Raw genomic sequence first — 14,619 nt, 5'->3', positions numbered from 1 at the left:
TTTGTTTAACCACATATTATGGACTATAATAACCAATGAAATAATTTCATTACACATTAAGCCAAGAAGGTTATTAAATTACACTTTTATTGATCCCTGACGCAACATTTTCTCCTTTATCTCATCTTAAGTCAATTAAAATTATTGGATAATGTCCATTGCCAAACACATTCTTTGGTAAGAAATATGTTAAAATCTTTAAATCGAAGTCTGATGCGAAAATCACCCATAATATTACTATTAGATGATGTAACAAAAAAATACTAAGCTACCATGAGTCATGTGTACTATGTATACTTGTAACATAAAGATCAGTTCCTTTCCCTTTCAAAAATGCAGCAGATTGAAAAAAAAAATGTGACAGAGAGAAATACAACACAATATAACTTTGTAATAACGAAAAAGTATAAAAAATACAATTCCCAATATTCTATGAATTTATACTCATACCAAATATATATATATATATAATGAGAAAATGTACAATATATAAGAGTTAATTTCTCGAACATGGTACCGCTATGTTAAATAAATAATATTACCAATTAATGAAATCCACCTTAAACTACTGATAGTTCATTTCATTCTAGTGCTGGTAAGGTGGATTTCATTAATTGTTAATATTATTTAATATATAAGAGACTTGAGAGATTTATGTGATGCGGATTTTTCAAGGCAAACAAATTTCGTTTAATTGGCAGATTTACAAACTGAATGATACAAAGTAACTGGCTGTAGGCGACTAAATTCAAATCACTAATTAGAAAATGACAACCTTTCAATGAATAGCACTAAAGCATCGATCCCAGATTTACTAGTTAAACTAGGGTGTGGGGTAATTACCCGTTGCCTTTTACAATAAGCCGAATTTATAATCGTAAACCAGCGTGTCAAATTTAGGCGATAATCAGCCTCATAAGGCCTTATGATAAACTCATAAAGACTTTTTCTCAATTATTTAAGCTGTAGGCTATATTATGAACATTTAATCTCTGAAAAAACAATGCTGGCTAGTGCCACTCCTACTACAGACAAATACGAGTATACGAGTGGATCAGACTGTTTAAATTAGCAAATTAATGTACCCCTTTTTGGGAAAATATGAATTATGTTACATGTTTCTATTCAAAATGCGAATCAGTTTACTTAATGAAGTAATATTACGGCTCTTCTAAAAATTAAATTTGTAATAAATTGGAATAGCCTATGTGAATATATGCCTAGATTTACTTTATCGTAGAATTATTTATTTTATGTTTTACTAAACTAAATATATATATATATATATATATATATATATATATATATATTATTAGTACTGATGTTGTTAGCAATTTTAACACTTAAAATAGGAAGCTTCCAAGTAACAAAACATGTTTGACATGGTGTTGTTTCGCAAAGGAAAAAGAACTACGGTATAATAAATTCAAATTGTACGTCTTGTTTATTCTGAAATTTATTAGATATTTTAGTTATGAGAAACACGACCTTTAAAATAAATTCACTTTAATGATTAATAATATATTCGTAAAAGTAATTTGAAAAGATATTTCAGTCAAAAAAAAGATGAGGGCGAAGAGACAAAGCAGTAAGGCCTACGAATTAAACACAAGCCGTAGCACTGGTATATTATGTGTATCTAATAAAATACCATGCAATTTAAAATCAATAAAACCGTATAATTACTAGAGAATATATCGAAAAGAAAAAAAATGTTTTATTAGACGTATAATACAATATTAGTAAATAAAATTATCACAAATACTTTATTATATCAAATGAATGTGCATAGGTCGTAAACTGTTTCACGACTATATCTTAAAATAATGAGTTAATGTTAATGTTTATAATCTTACATATAACGACAAATATTAATGGAATCGATAATTTTATCAAGTAATATAGTTTTAAAGTTACATTAACCGACTTAAGTTTATAAATATAAACCCATATAAATTTCAGCATGTCTGACTTAAAAAACAATGAAAACATTTATATTAATTTTAAAGACCACAAGAAATAATATTTATATAATTCGAGTAATTAATAAAATAACCTATGTCATATATTATACACCAATAACAAACTATATCCAGCATTAAATAGTTTCGATTAACTAAAGGGGAGGGCGTATCCAAAAATCTACATTGGTACAGACCAAAGTAGCAGCAGAAAATTTGTCTAGAAAATTCTAATTATCATTTATAGTTTTTTTAAAATACGAATGTATATTTTTATAATACAATTAGTTTTGTTTAATCACAATAATGTTAATATAAAATAAGTACTAGCGTTAAAAATGTATTTAATTTTCAGAGGTGAATCGACTAAAAAGGAGTTTCCTGAAAAAAAAAACATTAACGGATATGTTTGCTGGCAATTGATAACTTTGTTTAATAACGGGTTGCAAATATTATTGGGATGCTATCCAATTAAGAGGTCATAGATATTTAATCCACTTATCTGTTGAAATATTCACAAAATAGCACGCACGTTTACTAAAAGTTCATTTATATATCGTAAAAAAATAAATAAGATTGCCGCAGTCCTTAATTTGTTGTAAAAATGATACTATATTGATTAAACCAGTTTTAACAGACACTGAATTAAAATATAAGCGACAGTATATAAAATTTCAGTTACATTTTAATTCATGAAACATAGCACAGATTACTATTTGTTTACAAGCAGATCCTCCCCATTTCATTCATAGGTAATGCTAGATTTACTCATAAAAATAATTCGATATAAATTATTATAAGTAAACTGGCACAATAATTAATAAAAAAAACAAATTTTAAGATAAAACGATTTTCAATTTCCAAATTATAATCTGCGATTCAGCATATTGTATATTTTGTTCAAAATAAGGTAACACTTAATCCGGGAGGGTTTTAATAGCACACAAAGAAACATCTCCACCCTATTCGTTGATAATTTTATCTGTGCAAAAATAACTCATGAACAATAAACTTATATAATATGTGAATGATAATAAATATATTTACCGGTAAAGGAAGAAGCCGAGAGGCGAATCGAAGCGAAGAGGCAATAATCACACGGATTAGACCGCACAATATCACCGAACGAACGGAACACCGACTCTCAACGCACCGAGGTGTATTGATGAATGAGGTACGATCGCCTGCCTGGAGGAAGTCTAGGCTCGCCGACCAGCAGATAGCACCACCAATAGCTTAGCAGCTCCGATGCATGACGTCATCAACAGAACGACAGCTCTCAACAACAAGCGCCCTCACCTCTAAAATTCTAATTGAATTTCCTTCCCAAATGATTCCTCTCATATATACAAAGCTTACCCTCTCTTCCTCTTTATGATTATTTTTTTATTTTTACATTTATACAATTAATATTGTATTTTATTATTTAAAAAAATAAATATAAAATAAATAATTAATATAAAAAACGTATACTAACATTTCAAAACCTTCAGAAATAAAAGCAAAGGGATATAAAGGTATATACACAAAATAATATGTTTTATATACAAAAAATTATAAATAAATATGTAACATATCCATTACTTTAGAGAAATAACAATTCTGAAGGGGTAGTGATAATCTTTGACATTGATGGCAAAATGCGTGTTAAAACAACTTCCTAGTACTGAGAGATGAATTACCATTTCATTTGAAAATATCATATAACACAATATAACATGTGGTGACTCTAAACCTAATTATGACTTCATCAGTGGAAGATAAAAAACATTTTTACAGCAGTCTGGTAGTTACAACTTTGCCATATTATTCTTAAAATTTACACTAAAATTTTGTAAAAAAAAGCACTTCACAGTCATCTGATTAAAGGTATATATTATTTCAATAATATATTTGTTAAAAAACAGAAAACCCTAGTTCCCTATCAAGCATCTTCCCAGGTGGTGGATTAGCTCACTATAGTGGATGCTAGGGAAATAAAATATCCAGGGTCAACCAAAAACCTAACACTGCTTCTGTTGCCACTGTTGTTTAGTTAGATGTTGACTTATCAAAAGGGTAGGAGAAGAAAACCCATATAAAAAATTATCTGGTCCCACAGGTTGATTAATCACCTCAATCTTGTAAAAATGTTTTTAGATATTTTTGTTTTGCAGATGAGGCATTCATTTGGAGAGAGGTAGATTGTAATAAGCATAAAGAGTGTACTGGTATAATGAATATATAGAACAAGTGATAGCAAAGAAATAAAAGGCTTACCATTGGTGGTTACTAAATCCAGGATGTAAAAAATACAAATATACACAAGGTTTAATATCCGGTAAAGAAAGAAAAAAGAAAAGCTATGAATGAAGATTGGGAAAGACAGTGTGATGAGGTGGACAGTCTTATGGGAAGCTCAAAATCAAAGCAAATATGGAAGACATTAAGGGCTCTAAAGAAAAATACTAAACATATGGGTGTGATTGATCCAGTAAATCTGAAAACACAGGATCACTAATACAAGAAACTATTTACTGAGGAAAGAAATTATTTTATGAATATGGATTCCACAGGGGAAAATGTTCTTGTCGGTTAAAAGCTGGTCAAATAATGACTTATGCAGGCTGTTAAGAAAATGAATAATGGTAGGGCTGGAAGTCCTAGAGGTATTGATAAAGAATGTTACAACTGCAATTTTAGAAACTATCAACTATTTAATGATTGTATGCACAGAGAAGGTAGCCTAAATGAATGGGGCTTGCGTATATAAACTGAATAAGAAATGCTGCAGAATAGATTGTGAGAATTACAAGGGGGAATTACTGTGACATCTACATCCAAATTCTACAGAAGGGTATTGGAGTCTATGCTGGAGAGGCAATTGGTCGACTCAAAAGAGCAAAGAGGGCTGGAAAATACATTGATATTTACAGTACATTGATATTTTTTGTTAAAACAACTTGCAGAAAATTTTATTGAATATAGAAAGGAATTACATTATTTTTGTTGACCAAAGGAAAATATATGACAATGTCCATGTAAATGGGTTGTAGAAGGTGATGAAAGAATCAAGTATTGAAATTTTATATATAATTGCAATTAAAAGCTTGTATAAAAGCCCAAAGAGCATAGTAAAAGCAGGTTTTTTCCCAGGTTTTAGAATAAACAAACAAAGGTTTGAGACAGGGATCTTGATAGTTCCCATACTCTTTTTAACATTTAAAATGATTGGAGACAAAAATGTAACCCAATAAGTACAGTTTTGAATAGGTGTGTAGTTTGTTATTTGCCAATTATCAAGTAATTTTAGTGGCAAACTAGGATGATATAAACTGTATCTTTAAGAAGCCAAAAGATGAATAAAAAAAACGGGGTTTAGAAATTAATATGGATAAGCTTGGTGAACAGAGGACAAGGGAAAAATCTACAAATGGGAAAGGAAATGATTCAATGTGTAAATGAATTTAAGACTCTGATGTTAATCTCATACAGAAGAGATGATATTTTAAATACTCAAGAAGAGAAAATCTATTATTTGGCAAATGCATTCTGTTCTGTGGAAGTTCAAGATATCTAGAAAAAATAATAAATGGGTGTTTGCTTCATTTTTAGAGAATGGAATTACCTATGTTGTGAAGGTTTAGATATTGAACAAAAACCTGGAAAGAAGGATTATAGCAACAGATGTGATGTTTTAGAGGAAATGATTAGAGGTCTCTAATAGATCATGTATCATGTAAGTAACCAAAGTATTAGGAAAGAGCACAATTTGAAATAAAACGACTTGTATGCTATGGGGACATATGCAAAATGCATGATGGTTGACTGCAAAATAGATTTGGGGTGAACCCCACTTTGCCCAAGGAAAAGAGGAATGAAAATAAATATGCGGTAAGGGGGATTGGATGAAGCAACAGAGAGGATATAATTAAATGACGGACACTTTTGATATAGGAAAATGAAGATTAGGATACAGTAAATGGCTACAACAGCTGTATTTCTCTGCTGCATATATAAAACATAAAGATGTACAGGTAAATTCTGGTGTACAAATATTTGTCAATGTTTTGAACAAAAGATTTTGCATTTGATGCTACAAATAACATCAGTAGAAACTATATATGGCATAATTTTAAGAACTAAGTGGATATATATATTTTTTCTAAACAGCAAACCATTTCTACCTCATTTCTTCTGGTTAAACTGCCATGAGTACTCTATACTAGGCTTTCTACTTTTTGATATTTCAGGTGTAACTTGTCTTATACAATAAGGACAGATAAAACCAATACAGGTATGGATATTAACAGTTATAGTAATTGTATATAAATTACCATATTTACCCAAATATATGTCAAGATCTTTTTTCTTTCATAAAATAAGGGATTGAACTATATGCGGGGCCAACTTACATTTAGATTTGACTGGGGTTTTATACTGTTTGTTAATTTATTTTCGTTTCTAAATTCATGATAGGGGAACAAAACATTAAAAAAAAAAAAACTTAAAAAAACATTAAATTTGATAAAACAAAACCAAACAAAAAACTAACTTAAAAAAGACCACTTTTTTTTACTGATTTGTATACTTTACTGTTATAGCTGTAACTATTATTGTAGCATACACGTATTACTGGGAAAGTAAAAACAAGGGACTGAGATACTGAAGTAAGATCAAGGTTCTTAATGATTGATCCTTTCTTATAACTGAATGAAGAAAAAATTAAGTTTGATATTTTTAACCGTACACAATTTAATATAGATGAACTATATATAATATCTAAGATTTCAAGGTTTTTCTTGCGTTAATAAACAATTTGGTATAAAATATTTTCTGCCAAATGAATAGTTATGTATTACTGTTTCATACAAGACTATTTGACAACAAAAGTGATCTTAATATTTCTCAGATTCAATAATTAAAAGAATGAATTTCCAAACCCTATAATTACCATTGATGAGACGTGAATCTGCCAAAAAAGTAAACACCAATCAAGGGTGTGGTATCAAATTTAGATTGTTTCAAAACTGAAAAAAATCTAGCAAACTTTGATCCAATGGAAAGTAAACCTGAGATTCTCAAGTATTAAAAAGGGCTCTTGTTGAATTTCATAGCAAGGAACAAACAAATTCTCAAGTTTGTTGAAATATTTAAAAAAATAATACATACATATTTTGTTATCCAGTAGCATAGTGTCTCATGAAACCACTCACCCACAATCAGTTAAAACCAGATATATGCGTATTATTTATCATCATAGTTCAATAACGACTGTACAGTTATTTTGAAAAGATATTGTAAAATTTCATATCAATATATCTGATCAGACTGTAGTTCTCAATCCAAACATTGGAAATAAAGTCAAGACATATGCACTTTTAATACAATGTTAACAAGATATTTTATCAAATGATTTATAACGAGTTCTGTTTTATTTCATAAAAATAATTATGCATCTACCATAAATTAGATGATGATGATATTTATAATGATAATGATATTACCAAAGACGATAAAAAGAAAATAGACAACAGGGAGAAGGATATGATGTGACATCTTTGTAAAATGTTGATGCCAAAGTGGCTAGTCATGTAGTATTACATTTAATGTGCGAAGATTGAACGTGCAAGTATGGTGCCTGAAGAAATGGAGCATGCTCATGATTTTTTTAATTCTTATAATGTTTGCATAAAAATTAAAAAGTGTAACCTAAAACAAAATAGTGATTTTAATGAGGATAATGATTTATTTATGAAAAAAGATATTAGTGATGATCATAGAATATTTTGAAAATATTACGTAATTCAGCAGTTTTTCATGATAATGCAACATTATCAACAGATAGTCAAGATATAGATAAGAAAAAGATCACAAATGATGATAATAAATAATGATATTTTTAGAAGTGATCAGATCGAATTGGTAAAATCTACTATTAGAATTTAAAGTACAAAAGAATTATGACTGACAAGTAGAGAAATAATTCATGAATTTGGTAATATCTTCATTATCTTTGATATATTGAATAAACTGATTTAGGAAATCTCTTTATGTATAAAATATTTTGTTTACCTGTGTTATGAATGTTCATTAATTATCATGTTTTTCTCAAATTTAATTTATTAGTAAATTTCATATTGTTTTATTGAGATCTTGGTGTTTATTGTCTTGAATATTAGTCAACAATGCAAAAAAAAGATTACTTAGTTATTCTATGAATACATATAAAATGATTAAGCTATTAGTAAACTATTATAATTTGTAGTGTAGGCCCCTACAACATCATTATTTTATTTATCATGATGTTTATAATAATAAACATTATCAACAATACTAATACCCATTACAACAAGCGTATATAAATATAATTCAAATGAAATATTTTGATTCATGTAAAATAGTCATTCGTTTTATGATCACTTGATAAAGGGAGTCTAATAATCTATTTTTACAAGTATAAACAATATGTTTATGTATTGTATACAGTAAGAAATATTTATAAGAACGCCTAAATAATTTAAAAAAAATTGTCTGAATTTAAACAAAATAATAAATTTTAATTGTGGAAAGAATTTTTGCTATTTATGAAAATAGTTAAACACACTGTTTTGTAGAATACTTGGTTTCTGAATGAGTCTAATTTTATGAAAAAAGAGTAATGTAATGCCCTGCACAGCGACTATCTGCCTTGTGCAAGCAAGCTTTTATTTTCATTGTACGTACTGAACAGAAGATGCTTCAAATGTGTATGAAATGATACAGAGTTCAGCAATATGCTGACCTTTACCACAATGAATGAACCAATAATGAATGAACAGACTGCAAATAACCATTTATCTGAAAATAGTAAGCACATTACATAATACAGACCATGGACTAAACAGCAGCAGAAACGTTAAATAATCATCGCCTTAGAAATAGAATAGCTACTAAAAAAAGTAAATTTACATTCTAAAACTTTAATGTTAATTTTCATAGGGAGAAATCAAGGTAATATGATCTTTGGTTTATATCCATTATCTGGGTTTTTATGAAACCCCCTTCCAGAACACATACTTGAGTCATTTAGAGAAAATGTTCAAATTAACTTATGTTTGGAAACATTTTTGTTTTCAAGTTTTTACTTAATAAATTTATTTATTTAATATAAATAAAAGTAGCAGCATAATTCAATAACGATAGAATAGAAAAACATGCAATACATGAAATGATTTTCAAATATTAAAGTGAAATGGTTTTATTCATCAATTATAAAATAAAGAAAATGTTGATGCAATATTTTTACATAAAAAATACTTCAGCTTTAAAAAAGATTCTTTCACTGATTAAATGACATAATTGTTATACCTATCTCATTTTCAATTTATCCATATTATTTGTACCCCAGGTAATTTATAAAATTAAAATTTTATCTTAATTCATAAATACATACAATTCACATTGATAATCTATAGTTGTCAATTTGAAAATCAAAAATACTGCCTAGATGCCACACCCTTTTCTCACTTTTTACGATGGCCTTAAATTGGAACTTTATGATAAAAACTTTACAATACAGAAATGATGCAGAAAATACAATCTATAACTTAATATTGAAATATCACAATATCTTGCTATTTTTATTCATATAATATGTTAATGTTCAAGAATGCATAAAAAATACACATACATAGAATATAAAATGGTCTTGTTATTTTTTGTTTTCTAATTTTAAATGGTTTTGATAGATAACTAATAAATTTTCATACAAATTTACAGGATGAGACAAACATATGAAATGAACACTTATTTAGTTAAAAAAATAAAAAAAAATAAAAATAATTAAAAATATAATAATAGTAATGAAATAATTAAACACTTTATTAATGGTCCCTTTTTTACATACATAAATAACATTATTATTAACAACACAATAATATAAGTTATATATTATTTAAAAATTAAATGCATAATCTTTTTTTGATAAGGTAATTGAATTATGAACAATACTTTGCTTTATTTTTTTTAAATGTGTGTTACTAATACTAAGCATTATATAACAATGATTAATAAAAATTACTACAGATTTTAGATTAAATGATACATTTATTAAATAAATAAATAATACATTTTATAAAATATAATACATTAAATAATAGTAATTTTTTTAACAATACCCTTTTTCAATTCTTAGATTTCAGAATTTTTCTCTACATTTTTATAATTTCTTAAACTTTAATTACATTAATAGATTATTTCTAAATCTTATTAAAAGATACTTTAATCTAAGCATTATTAAGAATACAATAATGACCTTTATTTTATTTAACCTTTTAAATGGTCATAATAATCACTAACAAATTACTACACCAGCAACAGCACCAACAATGAAAATAGCATTTCTCTGTTCAATCAACAACAAATAAATTGCATAATAACCAGGGCCATAATTTTATTAATATTACAATTGGTTTTAAACAACATATTATATCACTTAAAAAAATTAGTTTATTCTTAGTATGAATTTTAAAAATCTTTATTATAATTTTTATGTCTATTATTATGAAAATGAGTAAATTATTATTAAAGTAAATCTGTTATGTATAAAGTCTGAAATGATAAAAATTTATAAAGAAATAATTTTTTTGTGTTTATGCTATATTAGATTATAAAGATTAAATCTTTATACAAGATTATACTATCCGTAACAGGTTGTAAACCCAATTGTCTTACCTTGTACAATTTTGAACCAAGCATTCCTAAGGTATTATGATTAACCACACAAGTAAGTATATATATAATGTATATATTTGAGTGTATGCTTACATATTCACATATATTTATTTACTCGAGAAACAACAGGCTAACATCAAATAACAATTTCTTGATGTTTGACAAATTTTGTAGAATAATGAAAAAAATGACAAGCCTTGCCAGGATTCAAACCTTCAACCTTCTCGATGAAAAACAAAGATACTACCACTCCTCCATGGATATTGGAGGATGGTATAAAGCATGTAAAATTCAATTATATAAATTAAATTATATAGTGGTTTACTTTTACAGTAATTAAAAATATGTCTAAATTAAAAACTGAAACCACGTCTTACTCAATTCACCTCTTATAATTCAAACACCTCTCATAACACCAGTTAAGATGGGATAATTTGCAAAACCTATAAGTTCAGCAAAAGAGCTACCCAACCTGTATGAAATGAATAATACTAAACTGTATTACTAAAGGAGTATTTAAATACAGTCTGACCAACATGATTTTTAACATTTTGTCCTGTTATAAATAATAAACACACATTCATGTTAATATCAAATAATAATCTAATTACTTTTTAGACAGCTTGTATTAATTTTATTGAACTATAAGCTAAGCAGTGAGTAAACTTCAGTGACATAATCTGTAATCCACATTTTCATATACATGTCATTAGCAGAGTCACTAATAGTAAATTTGATAAAATGATATAACAATAAATAACTTCTTTTTTTTAGATTTTGTTATAAAGATCTTTGTTAAGAGTACAGATTTATATGACGTAAACATTACAAATTTATTCTGGGAAAAAGGTTATAATAACATTAGATTTACTTATATGTTGATGTGGCTATGACACAGGATACATTAAAAAAAAAAAAAACAATGTAAATTACTAAAGAAAAAAACAGGCAGTGTAAAAAAGAATATGCATGAACATGAACCAAACATTACATAATAAAAACAATTATTCAATTCTACAAAAAGCTATTGATCATTTATTAGATTTCGATAAAATAACCATTACTCTAAGGAAATTGAATGGAAAATAAAACAAATTTCTTCACATCTACAACATCTTTTTACTAAATTTTCACAAAACTAATTTGAAGAGGAATTTAAATAACTAAGGAAGTTGCAGCAATATCCAAACCAGTTAATCATTTTTTTATTCGATCATACAGTAATAACAGGCTGAAGCCAATTACAATTAGTTTTCTGTTTTTATTATAGATGAAAAATGAATTCATAGTATGAAAAGTGGTTTACTGGGATTTTAATCAGATGAAAGGCAGAGGTTTGTAGTATTAACATGATTTAAGCATCAACTAAGTTTATTAGGAAGCAAAAGAAGATCATATGTAAGATGGTATATTACATTACTTACAATCTGTAGGTTCTATAATATCTGGAGTGTTTCAGGAAGAATCATCCTGGAATTAAAATTGTGAGAAGAAAAAGTGCTGTTAGTCAAAGAATGTTTTAATAAACCAGTTCTTATAGATCACTAAAGTCATGAAACAGAGCATTAATGGATTATGACTATAGCAGTTAATGTTACTAAAAAAAACCAGAAAGAAAAATGGAGATCAGTTGAAGTTTGTTGGAAGATCTTTAATTTGGAAGAATTAATTAACATCTGCTTTTACATTATAAAATAAAACCTTTTAATAAGTTAGAACCATTTATTTTTCTAAATTCTTCAAAATATATAAGATTAATTTATAAACTATACTGTAATCTATAGCATCTCAAAAATAAAAAATAATGGGTTGAGAGATGAAATGTTAATAAATAACATATCAAACAAAAAATTACATAACTAAGATAACAAAGTTCTCTGAGAAATAAAATATAGCCTATGAGTTTTATTTTTAAGCCACCAAATTAAAATTCACCTCTACTACTAAAATAGATGATAAAATTACAAATTTTCAATGAATTTTTTAAAAAACTTTTCGAAGAAAAAACATTGCAGCTATTTTAGAGGAAACTAATTAATTATCTATCATCACCTAGAACTAAATTAACACCATTAAAAATAAGGTAAAATTTATTAACATTATTAATTCAAAAACAATTTACAAATAAGTTATATAAAAATAAAAGAAAGCTGCTGTAGTTATCAAACAGAATCATTACAATAACAGGTGAACTTCTCTGATTAATCAAAACAACTTAAAAAAAGAAGATTTTCTGGAACTATTACTACTGACCTACACCATACCATGAAAGTTTACAAAAAAAAAATGGAATCATAGAATTGTAGTAATATTTAGTACTAAAAAATTATTTAACTGGAAGATTGGAGTTGTAGTAGTATTTTAACAATTTTACAAGACAGAGATTATGTACATGACATGATGCATGAGACATGCTTATAAGACTTAAACACCACTGATTAACTGCAGGGATAGTAAGTCCATTTTAAAATCTAACTTAAAGTAATAATACATTTGCACTGTATTTGAAACTGGGGCCTAGAGCATTACAAGTTGTTCATGATTGTCATTATCAGGTGATGAAAATCATGAACAATCTGTAGGTTATTTTTTTATTGCATTGTGGTCAGATAAAGAAAACTGTATGTAATGTACTTAAAATAACTACTTTCTTGATAATGCTAAAATAAATAAAAATTCTTATATATGAGGTTATTAATTTGTTAATGGCAAACTTGACTAAATCTAACATTTTAAAACCCATGTTTAAAATACGATTTTTGTGACATAATTTTTTATATTACATTTCATAAATTTGGTTCAATTTTCCTGAAAAAATGTGTGCGATGTACAAACTTATTACTGAATGTCAGAAGCAAAAATAACTCGTTCACTAATCAATATCATGGTTTTTCCAAAAAGAAAGTTTTTATGATGCATGCAAGCATGCCTCTTATCCATTCAGTCAAAAATTTCATGCAAAACATTGTTATGTGCTAAATGTGATTGATTAGGATTCATTATGCTCTATCTGTCCTCTGTTTGCTACCTACATATCTCACTGAAATAACTGCTTTCAGTAAAATCATCTCAGCAGCATGGAATAAATTTATTACCCCATGCTTTATATATGGCTGCAAAAAATAATTCTACAACTATATCACCTACAAAATTACTCCATAAAAAAATGTTCTGCTAATTTTAAAACTTACTTTGAACTAGGTTTCTTTTAAAAAGAGGAGGAAACCTCAAAATTTTTATGGCTGGTTTTTTGTTCTCAAAGCTAAATTCATGATCTGTAGTTAGATTACGTGAAATTACCCTATAAAACAATTACAAATTACAGTTAAGTAAAACATTTGGAATGATGTTTAATTATAAGTTGAACTTATTCCAAATAAATATAAGAATAGATTGTGAACGTGAGAATATATTATGAACTTAAATACAGTGCTAAAATGCTTATGAAAACTATGTCAGTATAGTTTATTCCTTTCAGCAAATGATGTATTAAGTTCAACATTCTATTTCTGTTTTTTTTATTAAAAAAAAATTTATAGGTAATTTTACAAAAATTAATTTGATCAAACTTTCAAGTCAATTGCATTTTTAGCAATCAAGTTATAAATTTTCTATCAAGTTTTGTCAAACATAAACTTAAGTTGAAGTTTAAAAGTAGATCTAATTTTCTAATGTCTCTTCTTAATTTGGAAAATATAATAAATTTGTGAAACTTAATTATTATCTATTTTAGTTTTTGAATGCTAAATACTTTTTTTTAAATTTAAATATACTCCAGTCCTATTAAAAACAAATTTATTTGAATTGTGATATACAGCAAAGTGCAATTGTAATAGTGATTACAAATAATAAAATTTTACAATGTACAGAGATTTTCCAATTACTTCCAAGAAAATATTTTCCTCCAGCTTTTCTTTCTTTCAGGTTTTCAACAAAAAATAATCATTAAAATAAATGAATATTA

At 26.8% G+C, this 14,619-nt stretch overlaps 2 protein-coding genes across 15 annotated transcripts in view; both read right to left on the bottom strand.

Annotated features, from left to right (window-relative positions):
* Dscam1 (Down syndrome cell adhesion molecule 1) overlaps positions 1-3,151 on the bottom strand; it is a 607,521-nt gene extending 604,370 nt beyond the window's left edge. For all 14 annotated transcript variants that reach the window (XR_012756684.1, XM_075368244.1, XM_075368245.1 and 11 more), the window contains exon 1: positions 3,009-3,151. The gene's annotated coding sequence lies outside the window, so the exon portion shown is untranslated. The remainder of the gene's footprint in view (positions 1-3,008) is intronic.
* Positions 3,152-9,871: 6,720 nt separating this feature from the next.
* The window catches only part of scat (VPS54 subunit of GARP complex scat), a 126,091-nt gene continuing 121,343 nt past the window's right edge, over positions 9,872-14,619 (bottom strand). Inside the window, exon 20 of the mRNA XM_075368233.1 lies at positions 9,872-12,125. The gene's annotated coding sequence lies outside the window, so the exon portion shown is untranslated. The remainder of the gene's footprint in view (positions 12,126-14,619) is intronic.

This window comes from Lycorma delicatula, chromosome 6 (genome assembly GCF_047948215.1).
Source record: "Lycorma delicatula isolate Av1 chromosome 6, ASM4794821v1, whole genome shotgun sequence".
Classification (NCBI taxonomy): Eukaryota; Metazoa; Arthropoda; class Insecta; order Hemiptera; family Fulgoridae; genus Lycorma; species Lycorma delicatula.
This window is presented reverse-complemented; position numbering and strand designations above follow the sequence as displayed.